This window comes from Protopterus annectens, chromosome 13.part0 (genome assembly GCF_019279795.1).
Source record: "Protopterus annectens isolate FY-2018-M chromosome 13.part0, PAN1.0, whole genome shotgun sequence".
In the NCBI taxonomy this organism is placed as follows: domain Eukaryota; kingdom Metazoa; phylum Chordata; order Ceratodontiformes; family Protopteridae; genus Protopterus; species Protopterus annectens.
This window is the reverse complement of record NC_056747.1, coordinates 842,490,956-842,506,186: the sequence shown is the minus strand read 5'-3', so window position 1 is coordinate 842,506,186 and position 15,231 is coordinate 842,490,956. Positions and strand designations below refer to the sequence as shown.

Below are 15,231 nucleotides of genomic sequence, written 5' to 3'. Positions count from 1 at the left end.
AGTACAGTGTGTGTGTGTGTGTGTGTATTTTTTTTTTTTTTGGGGGGGTGCTGCATTCCCGAGTGTGCTATTCTTCAGATGTTAAACCAAAGTCTCATGTACCTGATTTAGTGGCTGCTGAGGTGGATATAAAACATGCCATGGCCCTTACTGAAAAAGAGTATGGGGTCGATTTATTTATATGTACATTTATTTTTGCAACCCCATAGCCATTCTGTTCATTTGCTTTTTCCTACCCTACAGTGATTAGACTTCTGAATTCGGGCACTAGACCCAGAGGTCTGGACACATAATAAGTCAATTTTTATTTATTTGTGCAATATGTACTTACGTGCATTCCAAGTAAGTGCAATATTTATTTAATATATCCATAGTCAGTATTATTTAACTCACTCAAGTGCAATATTAGACAAATAACTTAGGCATTTCAATCTGTAATGTGTTTTGTATTACTTTAAATAGGGTAGTTAATTTAACTCAGGGGAGGGTATTATTTTTGTATATGAGTGTTGGTAAATGTCTCTGTTTTTTCTTGCATGTATTGGGAGTAGTATTGTATTTGTTGGTTATGTTTATTCCTCTACTTGTATGTGTTGTTTCACTTTCCTTTGTAATCTCAAGAATTGAGCTGATGCACAAAATTTTGTTTAGGCTACATGTGTGTAGTTCTAAATGACAATAAAGTTTACTTTGACAGTAATACAATACAGTTTTTGTACATACATCTTTTATTCCCATTTCCTTAAATTTCATCTATCATCCACAACGCTTTTTTAACAAATATTTTCTTATTTCTGCAAAAGCATCTTTGTCCCTTCTGTTTTTATTATACAATAGTCCTTCATACCTTCTTTTCCACAATACCCAGATTGTAACAAATATTATTTTACACATTTATCAATTTCCACTATCCTTCCTTTTTCATATATACCATTTTTACCATGTAGTTTTGTTTTCTTATCCATTTCTATGAAACCTTCCCAACTGTATACATTTTTATCATTTTACATTCTAAAATAATGGTTTACAGTTTCCTCTACTTTGCAATCAGCACAGTCTTTCTTCTTTTGCTTTATATTTCATGTTTCCCTTAACAGGTAAATTGTTTCACAATATTCTTCACAAAAAGGCCCTAGTTTCATAGAAATCTTCAAATCTTTTCCTTCTTTGCTTTATTGCATTTCTTTTACCATCATCTGATAGATCATTCCACGGATGCACAATGAAAAATCTTGCATACTTTTTCATACCATGCATTCCTTTTCTCACTACATTCATCAATTTTTTATTTCCAAAACTTAATATTATTTACATATTCCTTTCTTTCCATAATCTCTTTTCTTTTTTTAACTTATTTCCATGTCTCTTTCCCCACCATTTTATTGTCCTCCTTTCACACTATGAATAACCCCAAATAGGTGTATTGATGCTAAAAAAAAAATTTTTTGAACCTAACCCCCTCTTGCTTTATCCTATTAAAAGATTCAGTCTTCAACCCCATATAAAACCGAAAAATATTTCTAGCAATTTATTTTCCAGTTTTCTTAGAAACATAGAAACTCCCCCACCATATGCAAGTTTTCCCAATATGTATGCATTGAACATAATACACCATTTTATTATACATGTTAAAAATTTTCTGCCATGTGAGTATTTTTTTAATTTCTTCCACGTTCACTTTCCACTGATTCAGTATGCTTTCATATTCCCCAAACTTAACCACTAATATGTTAATTTCCTTCCTATTATAATCAGTTCCATTCATTTTCTTTATTTCGCCAACCCCTTACTTTTCCCTTTATTCAGTGTTAAACCTGCCTTTTTAAATAACTTTTCACTTCTTTTCACACTTTTATTCATCCATCCTCTTATTTTTTTGCTGTAATAACCAAATAATTTGTATAAGACATATTGGTGTCTCACTTTCCTTTGCCATCTTCCAACATACTTCATCCATTTTTTACATAAAAGGTTGAATAATACGCATATTTAAGGGAGACCCCTACTTAATTCCCTTTCTTACCCTAATCTCTTTTCCCATATATATCCATCTACCATTACTTTCACCCATGAAATGGATATGGAATTGATATTGTATGGTAACTTCCACTAATTTTTTACTTATTTCATATGCTTTCAAAATTTCCCATATTGCCTTATTACTTATCTTATCAAATGCGTTCTCTACATCACACAAAACCAATTTTACCTCTGTCAAGATCATACTTATTATTTCCTTCACTATTATAAACATTTCCTTTACTTCTCTCCCTTTTACGTCAAACACACCATTTCATATTACTTCAGTCAACACTTTTTGCGTCCTTTTTTGAAATATTCTCATAAATATTTTATAATCAGCACTCTTGATGCGCTAAGGATACCTTATGCTGATATGACTCACACAATAGCCCTAAGCTAGCTATATATTGTCATTTTGTTGAGGAAATCTTATGTTTTGTCACTTCTTGGAATTAAAGCACTTGTCATAAACAGTGCTGTTGGCACCTAAGGATAGCCATGTTTGTGTTTATGTATACCCTGTATGCAGCAGAATCTGCACGCAGCCTCTTTCTTTCAAACTTGATCTGGGGAAGAGCTTATGACAAAAGTGATTCATGTAGCTGTTCTTAGTTCTCTGCGATATACAATATGTACCTACTTAAGTTTACTTCATCGCACTACTGCCCTCTACGCTAAGTGACACTGGTGTTTGTTAATCACACTACTGCCCTCTACGCTAAGTGACACTGGTGTTTGTTAATTGTACTACTGCCCTCTACGCTAAGCGACATTGGTGTTAGTTAATCGCACTACTGCCCTCTATGCTAAGTGACATTGGTGTATGTTAATCGCACTACTGTCCTCTATGCTAAGTGACATTGGTGTTAGCGTAGAGGGCAGTAGTGCGATTAACTAATACCAGTGTCACTTAGTTAATCGCACTACTGCCCTCTATGCTAAGTGACATTGGTATTAGTTAATCGCACTACTGCCCTCAACGCTAACACCAATGTCACTTAGCATAGAGGCAATATGACAACCAGTGTCACTTAGCGTAGAGGGCAGTAGTGTGATTAACTAAGTGACACTGGTGTTTGTTAATCGCACTACTGCCCTCTATTCTAAGTGACACTGGTGTTTGTTAATCGCACTACTGCCCTCTACGCTAAGTGACACTGGTGTTTGTTAATCGCACTACTGCTCTCTATGCTAAGTGACACTGATGTTAGTTAATCGCACTACTGCCCTCTACGCTAAGTGACACTGGTGTTTGTTAATCACACTACTGCCCTCTACGCTAAGTGACACTGGTGTTTGTTAATTGTACTACTGCCCTCTACGCTAAGCGACATTGGTGTTAGTTAATCGCACTACTGCCCTCTATGCTAAGTGACATTGGTGTATGTTAATCGCACTACTGTCCTCTATGCTAAGTGACATTGGTGTTAGCGTAGAGGGCAGTAGTGCGATTAACTAATACCAGTGTCACTTAGTTAATCGCACTACTGCCCTCTATGCTAAGTGACATTGGTATTAGTTAATCGCACTACTGCCCTCAACGCTAACACCAATGTCACTTAGCATAGAGGGCAGTAGTGCGATTAACAAACACCAGTGTCACTTAGCGTAGAGGGCAGTAGCGATAACACCAATGTCACTGGCGTAGGGCAGTGATTAACTAAGTGACACTGGTGTTTGTTAATCGCACTACTGCCCTCTATTCTAAGTGACACTGGTGTTTGTTAATCGCACTACTGCCCTCTACGCTAAGTGACACTGGTGTTTGTTAATCGCACTACTGCTCTCTATGCTAAGTGACACTGGTGTTAGTTAATCGCACTACTGCCCTCTACGCTAAGTGACACTGGTGTTTGTTAATCGCACTACTGCTCTCTATGCTAAGTGACACTGGTGTTTGTTATTCGCACTACAGCCTTATATCCTAGTAGAACTGATGTATTTGACTTGATGCGTTTTTCCAGTTGTCCTGTACTGTTGAAGACAAATGTGATGAACTAGGTGGTACTTAATTACCTGTTGTGTTTGCTTCTACCTAATACTATATTGTTAACGGCCTAGGTTTCCCTGTATTACATGACTTTATTAAGTTGGATTTAGCAGATATTAGTCGTAACTTGATATGTTTTCCTAGACAATTATGGGTTAAACTACTTGGAATTGCTCCCTCACTCATTGTTAAGGTTTATTTTTGGCATGCGAATCAGCCTGGTAACCTAAAGCTGTGGCTACTGTTACATTCCAGACCCAGGTGTTTGCTATTTTACTAGATATATATGTTTAGCGTTATCACTGAAATGTTTGTGTTTTTTTTAACCTACTTATGTAACTACAACAAGGAATACCTGTTTTCTTCCACTATTTTGTTTCTTTCTTTCTTTAACCAACTTAGCTTTCCACCCACCCAGCCCGCAGTAAGACTTGTGAAACTAGCTGCCTGGTCATTAAGGACCCTACAAACTATCTCAGCCATCTCATCCTCTACGTAACAGATTCAGGCCATCCTACTTCAGAACCCTGCCATCAAAGGAAGCAAGATAGTACGTTGTCCTAGACCAGCTGTAAAGCTAAATGATTACTAAATAACCTGTGTGTGTATTTAAAACACTCTACTTAGCCAGGGTACCCATCAGCCATATTCCCCCCTACCCCTTAGGGAGCAAACCCTTATTTTTCCTTAGTGTTTCCTTCCATATAAACTATCCGTGTCTTTCCTAACTCTTTAGTAGCTTTTGCTATTCTCTAGCTTCTACTGCTATATACTTTTGCCCACTAGGTGGAGCCCTAATCTAAGCTTGTCCTGCCCTCTCTATCCTCTCTCTCTAGTAGCATATCACTTAGTTATTTTTTTCCCAGTCTCTGACCGCTCCAAACTTCCACTCTATTAGCTTAATTTCCATTCTCCCAGCTAATTTCCTCTGTTTCCACTCAGTTTCCCCATACTATCCCTACCACTTACCCTTGTCTACTGAGAATTCCTCAGTAGTCAGCTGTTCACAGATTGTTCTCACAGCATTTTCTTCATTTACCTGTCTTATGCAACAAAGAGTCAAGACCTGGAAACTATATCACCAACACAAACTCCCTAAAATGCTTCTTAAATGTAAGCAACTCCGTACCTGAACCAAAAAACACATCATAAGAGATAAAAAGTCTTACTACACTAAACTCCAGACCAATCACTCCAAAAACCCTAAACAATTCTTGACGTCCATCAACTCTCTACTAAATCCTGGTACAAAAAGCAACCCTTGTCCTGACATCAGTAAAACTGACACTGAATTGGCCACCCTATTCAACTCCTTCTTTACCAACTCCATAGCTGAACTCACCAAGACCTTCCCCAATCACAACTCCTCCTGTCTCCTCAAACCCACATCCGCAACATCTTCATAACCTCCCAATCCTAACTGCCCCCCACATTTCATCTAAAGCCCATCTCCACATCCTACATAAAAAACTTCTCTCTAGACTTAAGCCATGCTCCCCAGCCCCAGATAATATCCCCTCTCTCTATCTAAAGCTTTCCGCTAATGGCATTGCCATCCCCATCAGCATTCTCATCAATAGATCCATACAGGAGTCTTATATTCCCAAACTGTGGCATGCAACCTTTATCCTTCCCCTCCATAAAGGAGGTAAAAATAATACTACCTCTAACTTCTGTCCAATAGCCATTCTCTCCCCAATCTCAAAAATACTTGAGAAATGCATCCACCTCCAGCTCATGCCTTACCTTACTGATAATCACCTCCTCACCCCTACACAACATGGTTTTCATCCTGGACATAGTACAGTAACTGTTCTTCTCTCTTTCTTAGACTTAGTAAATCATGCCCGTGATTCTGGGGAAATTGTATCCACTATCCGTCTAGATCTTTCCAAAGCTTTCGACACTGTTTCCCATACCCACCTTCTAAATCATCTTTCTAATCTTAATCTCTCACAGAGCACCCTATTATGGTTCAACAGCCACCTTTCTAATTGATCCCAAGCTGTGAAATGGCAAACTGGCACCTCAACCTTCCTACCCACCCCTACTGGAGTTCCCCAGGGATCCATACTCGGCCCAATGCTCTTCAATGTATTTATTAATAATTTTTCATGCTGCCATTCCTAATACTAAAATAGTGCAATACGCAGATGACTCAACATTAGTTTGCTCTGCTCCTAATCTCCCTAACCTCCTAGCAAAAACTCAATCGGCCTTTTCAACTACTGAAAGCTGGATGCTTCAAAATCATCTCTCCCTAAATGCTAATAAATCCAAAATTCTTCTTTTCTCCCCCTCAAAAACCCTCCACCTTGACAAACAATCTTTCAATATCTTTAGCTATACTAACTCCGCTATAGAAATTGTCCCTTCTGCAAAACTACTTGGAGTAACCATAGATGAACACCTAAAATTTGACACACGTGTTCAGCTAAACATTAAAAAAACTCACCAGAAACTTGGCATGCTATATAGACACTCCCAGTTCCTCTATTCATCTACCAGACAAGCTCTTGCCACCACCTACTTACTACCTTCTCTTCTATGTGGTGCTCCCCTACTTACCAACTTATCCTCTTCCGTCTCCTCAAAACTAGAAACATGTTACAACAAAATTGCTAAATTCACAACTAAAGCCAATTACTCCTCCCACCACTGCACATCTCTCAACCTGCTAAACTGGCTAGAACTTCCCAATCAACTCGATTTCCTTCAATTCACTTCTACCCACAGACTAATTTTCAAACCAACTTTATGCCCTGCTTTAGCAAATATCTTACCCTTTTACATGCCCCCACAGAGCCCTGAGATCTGCACACCAGAATCTCCTCTCTGTATACAATTCTAAATGTCCTGCTGGTCACCTTCTCCTATCTTCTTCCCTAGCCAAAAGATGGAACTCCCTCCCTTCTTCTCTTAGACTCTCTGAAAACTAGGAATACTTTAAAACTCAGCTTCATTCCTACCTTGCCCAGCATTGGAAATGTAACTGTATTCTCCCTACTTAACCTACATACACTGTTCTATGTATGCTTCCTCGTACATCTTTCTACATATCCCTCCACCCCAGGCTGTTCTCCTAAACAGCTACCTCACTATAAATCTAAAGACCTCCTAAACATCTGCTTCCCTCTAAGTCAAATGTATTATAAACTATTAATATTGCTTTTCTACCTTAAATGTACACAATGTAAATACTGTATATAGTCCTTGATCTCATCCCCTCTTACTGAGAACAATTAATCTTTACTAACTACCTATATTAAGCTGATGCTGTTTAACTATGGCAATCACAACTTCCACGTGTGAACTCCACTTTTACTAATGTTCAACCACCTCTCTAAGAATACTCCAGAAACTATAATCTATGCTCTACTAACAGTGTACTTCCCACCTATATCTCCTCCATTTCTGCTAAACTTCAACATACTACAACATTCAATTTTTTAACCTTCAACTAATAAATGTTTTCCCTTTAATTGTGCTGTGAACTCTTATTAACTAAGTAAACGCTATTCTCTTGCCTCTATCAACTTAATTATTGTACAAATAGTTCTCTAAACAACTTTGTAAATATGTTTAAGAATTGTCTTGCCATAATGCATTTATACTTTTTCACATTACTTTGTATAATTTCATTTTTATTTACTTGTATGTAATATGGAGCTTTTCTCTCTGGGCCTACACTGAAAACAGGCTCTTTGAGCCCAGTGGACCTCCCCGGTAATCAAACTGGAAATAAATAATAAATAAATAAAATCAATATTCCCTAGAGTCTCCATTTTCTTATGTCTTCCCTTTCATATTTTTTCCATATCAGTTTTATCACCCCATTACATATTTCTTCCTGCAGTATAACCATTTATTTTATATTTTACAGAAAACCACATTTTCTTCCATCTCCATTTGCTGGTAAAGCTCATAACTTAGTCTATCTAATCTTGGTACTGACTCCTTTCTCCCTTCTTTTATTAGTCCCTGCATTTCTTCCATAGTTACCTCTTTTTCTAGTTCTACCTTAGTATATTCAGATATTTTTAACGTCCCATTCCTGTTTCTCAACTTCTTCCTTTTATACATTTTGTCCAAATCTTTTCACTAGTTCCATTATATATTTTTGTATACATTACACCGCTCTCTTAATCAATAACGCATATATTATTCCTTCTTTTATTCTGACTTATTTTTCTAAATAAAGTGATAGCTTCTCTTTCTTAACTTTCAAGAAAAAACTTACCTAAATATTAGGTTTTTAACTTTCTCTCTGTTTTTGGCATACAACTTGCATTCTGTCTCTCTTATTCTGTTTCCCTATTTTTTCAGTTTCTTCTTTTCTTTATACACTATCCACCATACAGACCAATTTTCAAAAAAAAAAAAAACATCCCTCAGTATCATTTGTTCTTCCATGAATTTCTTACTCTCCAGCTTCATTTGTCTTGTTTTACTAACATCACCAGTTAACCTTTTTTGTTCTCTTTCCTTCTTTTATTATCTCTTAATACTCACCTATTTTTGCCCACACAGCTCTGTGGTCAGAAAACTCAGCAATGTTGTTCTATTTCTACCATTCCATTCGCACATATTACATAATCTATCTCTGTTTTAAATATCCCTTTTTGATAAGTGCATTCACTTTTTTCCTACCTGTACTCTTCCACATTTTATAACTTCCTTCAGTAATTTCAAATCATGTTTTACTTTCCCCCTCTCCTTCCTTAAAGCACAGTTAGTCACTTATCATAATAATAGACATATTAACTAAAACATATTTTTAACACCCAAAAAATATTTTCCTGGTATTAGTATTGTAACACATAATATTTTAATTTTTTTCATTTCTTATCAAAATCCTTGTATCCGAACATTCTTCATTTCCAACAGATCATACAGTCTTGTTTCCCACAAGGCCTCAGTTCTATATCATTTCTCTTTTTAATACATCTTGTATGTAATCTTCTTCTTCTTCTTCTCTTTTTGGCTTTTCCCAGTTAGGGGTCACCACAGCGGATCACCTGTCTGCTCATGATTGGCAGTGGAGTTTTACAGTGTCGAGTTGCCAGCCCGGCGCCCAACCTTCCACAGAAGGCACACACACGCACTCACACCTAGGGCCAATTTAGAGTGTTCATTCCACCTACAGCATGTCTTTGGGATGTGGGAGGAAACCGGAACACCCGGAGGAAACCCACGCGACCACAGGGAGGACATGCAGACTCCGCACAGAAGGCACACCAGCCGAGGATCGAACAGGAGAACCTCTTGTTGTGAGGTGACAATGCTAACCACTGCACCACCATGGCCGCCCTACATCTTGTATGTAATAAACATATAATTTCTGCATTCACCTTCTTACACCATGCAATTTCCATTAGCCCCCTGATATAATTTCGAATATTGTTCACATTAGCACTTGGTACCTTTACATCACTGCAGTCCCCTTTTTTCGTTTTTTACAACTTGTATTTTTCTTTTCTTTGTACCCATCCTGCTATTGACTTGTCATTGTTTTGCTCTTGCCCTTCTCCTGTGTCACAATCCTCACTTCCTAGTAGTTCATACTAATTCTCCTTCTAAATAACATTTTCCCCATAATTTAACTAAATTTCTTCTGAATTGATTATATATTCTTCTTCTATATTTTCTTCCACAAAATGATCTATCTCATCTTCTTTGCTATTATTTTCAATATTTCCATCTGCTTTTCCTTTGTCCTTTAACATAAGACAAATCAAACCAAAAATGCCCTTGAACATTAAATTTACTAAACTTTGTGTCACAATTTTAGCTGTATGTTGCCTCATTCTCTGCATTGCCTGCATTTTTTAACAGTCCTGTACTAAATTCCATTCATTTCCACAAAAAAAAGAAAGAAAAAAAAGCATGTCTTTGGCTGGCCCCAGTGTTTCACATTCCCTCTCTTTTCATTAACAGTATTACATTTTGAACTAGCTGCACCCTTCCTTCCTTCTGTCACATTCAATGTTATTAACACTTCCCACCCCAGTTACACATTTCTTTCATCAAATACCTTTTTTATATTGTGCAGTTCTTTACAAACAAGTTAATAAAAGACTTAATTTCAACAATGTCATTATTAGCAGTTGTGAATTGTAACTGCATTTTGTTAAGCTGCAGTCCAAAAAAGATGTATACACACACACACACACACACACACATATATATATATATATATATATATATATATATATATATATATATATATGTGTACACACACACACACACACACACACACACACACATAGAGAGAGAATGTGTTGTTTTATTCCTACTTCAGACAATTTTGTTTTTCTAATAAACCAAATGTTCCTGTTATCACGACTGCTTGCCATCCTGTTCTTACAGCATCAACTTAAGATATTTTCATACCCTGTTGCTGAAGCATGTACAAATAAATAGGTTATGATCATACAGCCTTACCTGAATCTCTCTGATGTCATTTTTGTTCCTTATCTGTGATTCTTTATTTACTTATTTTGGTGCTGTTATAATAAATAGCTGTCTCCATGCTTTTTAAATGTAAAAAAAAAAAAAAAAACATTTGAAGAAAGTTCCTCGCTGATAATATAACATCACGTCAGAGTTTGAATAGCTGAGTTAATAAAGACAAACGATCGTAGAGGAAGTTCTCTGAATGATATGAAGTCTGGCATGGAATTTCTGTCATCATTTATCGGGTCTATATCAGAACATCGAAGTTTTAAAACTTCGAATGTTCTAATATCGACCCGTTTTGATCGAACTCCAAAAATAGCGAAGCTGCAGAACATCAAATTCTTTCCTAGGGAAAGAATTTGGTTGGTCGATTCTGTGACTTCTCTATTTTCAGCGCTGTGGTGGAGATTTACGGGATGGGTTCAGGTAAGTGTGCGATTGTGTGGTTGTTAGGATTAGGGCGCGGGTTAGGTGAGTTAGGGTTAGGGCGCGGGTTAGGTGAATTAGGTTTAGGGGCGGGTTAAGTGAGTTAGGGTTAGGGCGCGGGTTAGGGGAGTGTGCGATGGTGACGGACCTTAGGGTTAGGGTTTGGGTTAAGGTAAGTGGATAGATAGTAGTGTATGTATCGTTTAGTGTAGAGTTAGTTGTAGGATTATAAGTGTATGTATTGATTTTTTTTAGGTGTACTTGTGTTGTGTGTATGTGTTTCGGAATAGCGATTTTTTTCCCAAGGAAAAAATTCGTTGTTCTGAATGTTCGATATTATGTGGTTTAGATATTTTAGGTTTGATGAAATAGCGTTTGCTATTTTCAACTTTAGATAACGTGATATAAATGCCATTTATCAGCTGTGATCCTCAACTACTTGTCAGAAAAACATAAATGTTGTTAGGAACACACCAAAAATATAAGGCAAAATTAGGGAAATTCGGCAAATTCAGGAAGAGTAGAGAAGTATTCATGTTGCAACAAGTGTGCATAGCATACAGTATAGCTCCCTGCTACTAAATTCTGCCTTGTTTGTTCCCTAATTTCCCCTAGTCATTATGAATATCACCTTGGGTGTCCTCTGAAAGGTAGCCGCTACCTCTTCTGAATGAGAATTATCCACACTGGCCATGTTTTTTTCTTTATTCAATAATAACACCTCGTGTGAGCACATGTAGACATATAGCTGCACTTTCTCAGTAAATGCAGTAACAATCTGACTTCACATCATTAAAACAATGAGCATGATGCTGTACAGTTTAGAAGTACTGCAACAGAAATAACTGATAATGCCAATTTTGTGAACATTAATGTAAAAAGTAAAAAAAAAACAAAAAAAGTGGCATTAATAAAAGACGAATAATTGGAGTGCAGAAAGCATGTATGACCATGATGCCAAGTCATTTCCATGGAAATTTAAGGTAATGGCTGTGTTCACGTGATCTTTAAGTCTGCTATATAGCATAGCACACAATTAGTTCCTGTAAACGTCAGATGAAGCAAAAAATAAATAAATAAAAAATAGTGCATTAAAGTTTTAAATGTTCTTTTTTATCTATTTTTTTGCTTCCCTAGCCCTTGCAATTTCATCTGTCCCCCTGACCAACTTAGTTTTACTTTTTCTTCCTGTGATCTTGCCTCTCTGTTACAACTCATCCATTACAGAGCCATTTTGTCTGTGAGTAGTACAACAAATGGTGCTAACTTTCACAAACTGTGGACTTGGGGGTATTCCTTTTGTCTAATCATTACTTCCTCAACTAAGCTGTTAATCCATTGCCATTCACTGACCCTGCTTCCCTTATACTTCTGTAAGTGCTTGTACTAGTAAAGGGGCTAAGCCTTTGCCAGATATGCTGTTTAACTGCAGGTAGTTGCTGCACTTGTTTTCCTCCTCCAGGTGGCAGCACTAAAGCAATTAGATTCTTATCTTCTCCAAAATAGGAGTAGACCTTTCTGTGTTGTCCTTCCTACATGGACCTCTGACACTATATCTGCCTGGAACTTGAGTTGTTAGTGGAATAGTTGGACTCAATGCCACAATATGGTTTAAGTGACATTATTTGGGCGGCGCAGTGGTGCAGCGGTTAATGCTGTCGCCTCGCAGCAAGAGGTTCTCCGGTTCGATTCTCTGCTGGGGTGCCTTCTGTGTGGAGTTTGCATGTTCTCCCTGCATTCGCGTGGGTTTCCTCCGGGTACTCCGGTTTCCTCCCACATTCTAAAAACATGCTTCTGGAGCGTTTCTCCCCGGGCCTCCGCTGAAAACAGGATCTGTGGAACCTAGTCAGACTTTCCCAGTCAACAAATGTTAAATAAATAAATAAATAAATAAATAAATAAATAAATAAAAATAAAAAAATAAAAATTGTTTGCTTTTCTTTTGATGTTGAAAAATCTGTAGTGTGATGTACATAATCTGCAATGTGCACATACTGAAAAGCAACTCAGAATCATGACGCATTTCTATAATTATAATGCATAAAGATACACTTTGAACTATTTAACATTTTATTTTATGCATTATAACTGTAGAAATATGCTGGTTATACTGAATAAAGATAAAATGTGAACTTGTTTATTAAATACACAATCTATGGAACAGAGTTACACGTAAGGTGGTTAAAATTTAGATTAATAAACCCTGCATCATCTGGTGGAATATATGCACAAGACAAAGATGGTAATAACAATAACTGTGTTAGGATGATATACCTACCGGTATGTTTAAAAGCTGTGCTGTAACGACCATTTGCAGTTCACAAGTGCATACAACACAAAGACAGATTGAGCAAACAGAATGAAACCATCACAAATGTGACAGAAAAAAGTAGATATGTCTTTATTTTAGTTAGTGTTCCATGATTGCAGACTTTAAGAAATAATTTTTGTTCTAGTTACTATAACATTTCTCACAGCTATTAGTGGTTGGAATAACATCTTGAGTTTTATCCACAAAGTTTCAAACTGTAATTAAGAGTGTCTTAATGTGTTAGCAATGCTGCTGCAACCTGAGCAGAATATTATTTACCTTACTTCTAGGTTTGATAGCCACAAGGTGGTTGCATATTTTTTAGTGTTTCTATATAAGCTGTAGTGAGTAACTTATGGATTTACAGCACTAATAGCATATGTACAGCTTCAGCACTCTGCCTGAGAACCAGATTGTCCTTGTAGTGAAGCCTGAAAGTCTAGTTTGACTACCAGATCATCTACAACATAACCAAATGTCAGTTTTGTAAGATATAATGATGGCTTGTTTTACTGATGATGTCTGAAATTTGAAATTATCAACTTCTGTGGATCAAAACATTGGGTCAATATTAGTTCATCAAAAACTAACTAATGGGCATTTATCGAATGTTAACATCAGCGAATGTGTTTTGGAGGGTAGTGAGTTACTTGGCCAACATACCTACCATCACACACACCACAGTATATCAGATCCACCAAGCCCCCCACTCCCCCCACTTATATATACCAACTCTGAGATCGTACTACAGTGGGGAAAAGGGCAAATTTCCTAATGCTGGCCAAGTAACTCACTGCCCTGTGAAAAACATTCACTGATGTGAACATTCAATGAATGGCCATTCACTGAATGAACATTTGATGAATAGCCATTCACTGATTTATGTTTGATGAACTGATGTTAACCCAAGTCTGTGATGTCTCTTCATAAAAACTTAAAAAAATTAATTTCCACTTATCATTTAGAATGAGCTGACATACCTAAATATAGTTAAATTCACTTATTTAATGTTAAGTGGTACTGAATGCATTCTGCTGAGTTTTCTCCTGAACTTTGGGCTGTGATTGTTAACGTAAGAAAGAGTTATTAATTTCGCTTCAGACAAGGAGTGTGATGCTTACATTTCTGTTTAAAGTGACTATACTATATCCATATTCAACATGCAGAAGACACAATTTCATATTTATTTGTTTACATTTTATGGAATGGGGTGCATCCAGTGGGATAAGGAATCCTTTTCACAGGGGAGAGTCAAGGAAACTCACCCCATGTATGTTTCAAATAGATGTGAATAGCTTCACAAATCAGAAGGATTGTGCACAATATTTCAGTCAGTGACACATAGACAACGGTTATATGTACACAACTGATGCAAAACCAGAGGGAATTATAATACAAAGAACTGCTCAGATGCAGAGCAGTGGAGGCCCTGCTGAACTTGAAATCAATAAAAATGCAATAATCCTTTATATAAGAGTAAATAAAGAAGGCACTCATGACCCATGCCAGAAAGAGGAGATTTGTGCATATCATGGAACACCAGTAGCCATACACCAGTTTAGGGTGTCATTTTTGATAGAAAAATGGTGGGGCAAGAAGTGTTTTACTATTTACAGGAATAAACAATTGACCACTTAAGTGGAGAATCACTTGGTAAGGGCATAGAGTGATTAACAGGCTTTGCCAGCCTGTAAGTCAGATGGACCTTGTCTTTGAGTAAGTGCCTCTCTTCCCACATTTGACTCAACTAGAATTGCAGATGTAGATATGGAACTCTTCATTTGATAAAGCTACAGTTTGAATTAATCTTACATGATGGAGAACATTATCCTTAACAATGGCAGTGTAAATGTCTTGTCAGCTGAAGTCTGCACACGTTATAACTTCCAACGGCATGGACTCTAGATATCTGAAACGTTTAACTCACGCTAGCAAGCTTCTAACACTCCTTGTGCTATAACAGTCTGAGTCACTTTTAAGCTGTAGTTGGCTAGTCTTTCATGCTGGTTAGTCAAGATCAGGG

General features: G+C 37.0%; 1 protein-coding gene across 1 annotated transcript in view; it reads left to right on the top strand.

The window, feature by feature from the left end:
* The window catches only part of DHRS11 (dehydrogenase/reductase 11), a 1,041,955-nt gene that overhangs the window by 966,556 nt on the left and 60,168 nt on the right, over positions 1-15,231 (top strand). The window lies entirely within an intron of this gene.